Consider the following 6,000-nt stretch of genomic DNA (forward strand, 5'->3'; position numbering starts at 1 on the left):
TTGGCAGGTTGGCTGTGGAGTCATATTCTTTCCTTTTTTAAATAATGGATTTAATGGTGCTCCGTGGGAAGTTCAAAGTTTCTGATATTTTTTTATAACCCAACCCTGATCTGCACTTCTCCACAACTTTGTCCCTGACCTGTTTGGAGAGCTCCTTGGTCTTCATGTGTCGCTTGCTTGGTGTTGCCCCTTGCTTAGTGTTGTTGTAGACTCTGGGGCCTTTCAGAACAGGTGTGTATATACTGAGATCATGTGACAGATCATGTCACAGATTGCACACAGGCGGACTTTATTTAACTAATTATGTGACTTCTGAAGGTAATTGGTTGCTTCCAGATCATATTTAGTGGCTTCATAGCAAAGGGGGTGAATACATATGGGGGGTGAATACATATGGGGGTGAATACATATGGGGGGGTGAATACATATGGGGGTGAATACATATGGGGGGGTGAATACATATGGGGGGTGAATACATATGGGGGGGTGAATACATATGGGGGGTGAATACATATGGGGGGTGAATACATATGGGGGTGAATACATATGGGGGGGTGAATACATATGGGGGGTGAATACATATGGGGGTGAATACATATGGGGGTGAATACATATGGGGGGGTGAATACATATGGGGGGTGAATACATATGGGGGTGAATACATATGGGGGGTGAATACATATGGGGGGTGAATACATATGGGGGGTGAATACATATGGGGGGGTGAATACATATGCACACACCACTTTTACATTTGCATTTAAAAAAAATAAATAATAACAAGTCATTTTTTTCATTTCACTTCACCAGTTTGGACTATTTTGGGTTTGTCCATTTCATAAAATCCAAATAAAAATCATTTAAAATGACTAGTTATAATGCAACAAAATAGGAGAAGCACCAAAGGGGATGAATACTTTTTCCATGTACTGTACATAACTTTCAAAATATAGAAAATGTCACAGGATAATGCTTGATTACTAACTTGCAAAGCATTTTGGGACTGTATCAAGACTGGACTAATGAGGCCTCCTGAGTGGTGCAGTGGTCTTAGGCAGTGCTCAGGTGTCACTACGAACTCGGGTTTGATCCCGGCGCCATGTCTAGGTCCAAGAGGTTTCTAAACAGCTACTACCTCCAAGCCATAAGACTCCTGAACATCTAATCAAATGGCTAAACAGACTATTTACATTGCCCCCCCCTTTTACACCACTGCTACTCTCTGTTGTTATTATCTATGCATAGTCACTTTAATAACTCTACCTACATGTATATATTACCTCAACTAACATGGACACTGTACCAGCACCCCCTGTATATAGTATTGCTATTGTTATTTTATTGTTGCTCTTTAATTACTTGATACTTTTATTTGTTATTCTTGTCTGTATTTATTGAAACTGCATTGTTGGTTAGGGGATTGTAAATAAGCATTTCACTGTAACACCTGTTGTAGTTGGCGCATGTGACTAATAACATTTGATTTGATTTGAGACTGTGTCACAGCCAGCCATGTTTGGGAAACCCATGAGGTGGCGTACAATTGGCCCAGTGTCGTCCGGGTTGGGGGAGGATTTAGGCTACAACAAGCATCATGTCGGCGGCCTGCAATGGGTACTTAAGAATTACCATCGGCTATACACTGAGTGTACAAAACATTAGGAACACCTGCTCTTTCCATGACATAGACTGACCAGATGAAAGCTATGATCCCTTATTGATGGCACCTGTTAAATCCACTTCAATTCGTGTAGATGAAGGGGAGGAGACGGGTTAAAGAAGCCAGCATCCCTGTGGAACGCTTTTGACACCTTGTAGAGTCCATGCCCCCACAAATTGAGGTTGTTCTGAGGGCAAAAGAGTGTGCAAGTCAATATTAGGAAAGTGTGCTTAATGTTTTTGTACACTCAGTGTACATCCCATAGGGTTCAGGGGTTTTTCCTGATCAGGTTACATTGTTAGAAAAACTTAAACCCATGTGCAGCACCTGGGATGTGAGAAGGTGCAGTAAATGAGTCAGACTGAAAGATCATCGTTCAGCTTCTGAACAGACTGGCCAACAGAGGGGGACAGTGAGTAATGTTGAGAGGTTGCTTGAAGATCAGGATCGTAATGGGGACTGGAGCACACACACACGCGCACACACTCAGCTACCCAGAGTTCTATTGCGCTGAACTGATTTACTGGTCTTTGGCCGTGGGACAATACCACAATCCCACAGGAACAATACACATGTGATTGGTTTTCCTGCAGACGCCAGGGATGAGGTGTGTTTGTGAAAGTGTCTGTGTGTGTGTGTTATTTATCCCCTCTTCTAGTAGGCTATCAACCAGAGTCAAAACGTACAACTGTCCTCTATGGTACATTCTTATTGCTATTCTTACGAGGACATAACTGTCTTGGAACGTTGGTGCCAACATGGCTTCCATGAAAACTGTAAAACCCAAACAGTACAGTACCATTAGGCCTAGGGATACTCTACCCAAGATAACGCAAGTGTGTGTGTGTGTGTCCTTGTGTCCATCTGATGCCCCCTGGGGTGTTTCCAGACAGCCCATTACCCTTAAATCACCTCCCCTCCAGTACTGTGTGTGTGATTGTGTCTATGTAAAGTACATGGGTAAATATGTTGTAAGTGGCTGCCAGTCTCCTGCTGTGTGTTTAAGTGAAAAGAAACAATTTTCCTCTAAGGACCCTCGCTATACCCAGCATGCTGCCAGCCCACACACTCACATGTCTCTCTGTGTGCGTGTGTGTATGAGAGAAAGAGACAGAGTGAGCAGAGAGAGAGAGAGATAACAATGGAGAGAAAGAGAAGGGAGAAAGATACAGGAAGCGAGAGACTCGGAGACAAAGATAATGTGTGTGTGATGAAGCTAATTGAGGGGGTCCTGGGAGAAAGTTCTGCAGCATTTCTCCATCGCAACATGAGCTGGCTCATCCGTCCGTCACAAAGGTATTCTGGGAGGACAGGTTTTATATGGTCTCGGCCCACACACCTGGCCCGTTACCCTGGAAACAACAAAGCCACAGGACCCCCTTAACATTTACCCCTGGGCGTCACACACACAGCTGATGAGTAACCAGAGAAAGCAGGGACCTTGGCGTTGTGCTACACTGTGGCGCCTTGCACTGCAAACACACACACACACACACACACACACACACACACACACACACACACACACACACACACACACACACACACACACACACACACACACACACACACACACACACACACACACACACACACACACACACACACACACACACACACACACACACACACTTCTTGGCAAAGTCTTGCTCAACCCTGTCCCATGCCAAACACACCACACACACATTTTAAATACTTTATTTGAATCCACCAATCACATTTACAAAAAAGGATCCAAACATTTCAAATGTCCCTGTATGCATGGCACTCAAGGGTACATAATCAACACCTTCTCCAAACAACTAGGCTGCCTGTGACAGCTGAAACAGAGCAGTACCAAAGCCAATTACTTTGCCCTAGTTTTGTCAGGCCCAGAATCTGGAGGCCACACACTGCAAGCCTGTGTACATGCCGAATATCCATGCCACCATCTTGCACCTCCACCCGAGGATGTCCCAGCGTGTCACAAGGGACTGGTACTTAAACAGCTTCTAGGCAAAGGCCTGCACCATGTAGCCGTCCAATGAGCAGCCCACTTACAAAATCAGCTCCTCCCCCTGGCCTCCCTCCACAACAACAATATCTGGTGTATTTGACACACAGGAAAACACATCATCATCAACATGGTTTGCAAGGTAGCAGAGTGCTAGATTATATGTTGTTGGTTGAACTTGCAGCTGTGCCTTCACAGTAAAGGTGAGAATGTCCTCGCCAATGGCAGAATTCTTGTACATGGACTGGGAGACTGGTCAGGCCTCAGGCCATTCCAGTGTTGCAGTGGCTGCATCTATCTGGTACCAAGGAGTGTTGTCCTGGATGTAGGATGAGATGTTCCATCATGGGTGACACAAGCCTCAAGGCAGTCACTGGCTCAGTTTGCATGTCAGTCAGTGTCTACCTGAGCTCTGCTCCAGTCCAGTTGTACAGGTCGTTGAGGTCCGGCCAGTCTGACCAGAGACCAAAGCCTTCCTCCTGGAGGAAGCCAAGGAAGTTGTCCTCAGTGACCCTGGCCACTGGAACCTTCACACACACACACGCACGCGCGCACGCACGCACGCGCGCACGCACGCACGCACACGCACACGCACACGCACACACACACACACACACACACACACACACACACACACACACACACACACACACACACACACACACACACACACACACACACACACACTACAATAGTCTGGACATCCAGCGCCATTAACTTCACCCTGTCTGAGTTATAATTATAGAAGCCTCAGTTGCTCATACACTTTCTTTTTCTTTCTTTCTTTCTTTCTTTCTTTCTTTCTTTCTTTCTTTCTTTCTTTCTTTCTTTCTTTCTTTCTTTCTTTCTTTCTTTCTTTCTTTCTTTCTTTCTTATTCTCGCTCTCTCGTCTTTCTCTCTTTTCGTCTGTCTCATAGTCTCACATAACACCTGCTGCCTAAAGAAAGCGAGAAAGGAGGATGAGAAAGGTAGGGCAAGAGACAGGTGAGGAGGAGAGATCAGGTATTTATTGATTATTTCTCTGGAATCAGTCCCTGTTTCTTTTCCAGCCTTTGTAAGGGGTGTGCTGTTTTCCGGTTGATTCACTTTGAGCTAGACACAAACACAGGCCCCCGCAGACACACATCCCTAAACACACACAGGACCACGAGGGAAAGTGTCTTTCTCTTATCTAAGATCGCATCAGGTTAAGTGGGCATTCTCCCCTCCACACACACACACACACACACACACACACACACACACACACACACACACACACACACACACACACACACACACACACACACACACACACACACACACACACACACACACACACACACACACACACACACACACACACACACACACTTGCAAATATTGACCGTGCTAGATTCAGTGGTGGAAAAAGGACCCAATTGTCATACTTGCGAAAAGTAAAGACATCTTAATAGAAAATGACTCAAGTAAGTTGAAAGTCACCCAGTAAAATACTTCTTTAATAAAAGTCTAAAAGTATTTGGTTGAAATATACTTAAGTATCAAAAGTAAATGTAATTGCTAAAATATACTTAAGCATAAATAATTTCAAATTCCTTATAGTAAGCAAACCAGACGGCACCATTTTCTAGTTTTGTGTATTTACGGATAGCCAGGAGTACACTCCAACACTCCAACACTGAGACATCATTTACAAACGAAGCATATGTGTTTAGTGAGTCTGTCGGAGCAGAGGCAGTAAGGATTACCAGGGATGTTCTCTTGATAAGTGCTTGAATTGGACCATTTTCCTGTCCTGCTAAGCATTCAAAATGTAACAAGTACTTTTGGTTGTCAGGGGAAATGTATGGAGTAAAACGTACATTGTTTCTTTTGGAATGGAGTGAAGTAAAAGTTAAAGCTGTCAAAAATATAAATAGTAAAGTAGAGTACATACAGTATACCCCAAAAACCTACTTAAATAGTACTTTAAAGGATTTTTTCTTAAGTACTTTACAACTGGGTAGATTTGTGGATGTTTCTCTCTCTCAGGGCAGTGTGTGTGGTGTAGTAGTTGTTTGGGTGTCAGGTTGCAACTTGCATGGTTCAGGACTGGATGCTATATCTTGACATGACTGTCACAACCACATGACCATGACCTAGCTGAACTGTGCCTCCACCACATCAGCAGAGGATCTCTTCACATACTATGTGAGCAGAACTCCCTCTCACTCTTCTCTCTCTCTCTCTCTCTCTCTCTCTCTCTCTCTCTCTCTCTCTCTCTCTCTCTCTCTCTCTCTCTCTCTCTCTCTCTCTCTCTCTCTCTCTCTCTCTCTCTCTCTCTCTCTCTCTCTCAATTTAATTCAAGGGGCTTTATTGGTGTGGG

Source organism: Oncorhynchus gorbuscha, linkage group LG03, assembly GCF_021184085.1.
Source record: "Oncorhynchus gorbuscha isolate QuinsamMale2020 ecotype Even-year linkage group LG03, OgorEven_v1.0, whole genome shotgun sequence".
NCBI classification, from domain to species: domain Eukaryota; kingdom Metazoa; phylum Chordata; class Actinopteri; order Salmoniformes; family Salmonidae; genus Oncorhynchus; species Oncorhynchus gorbuscha.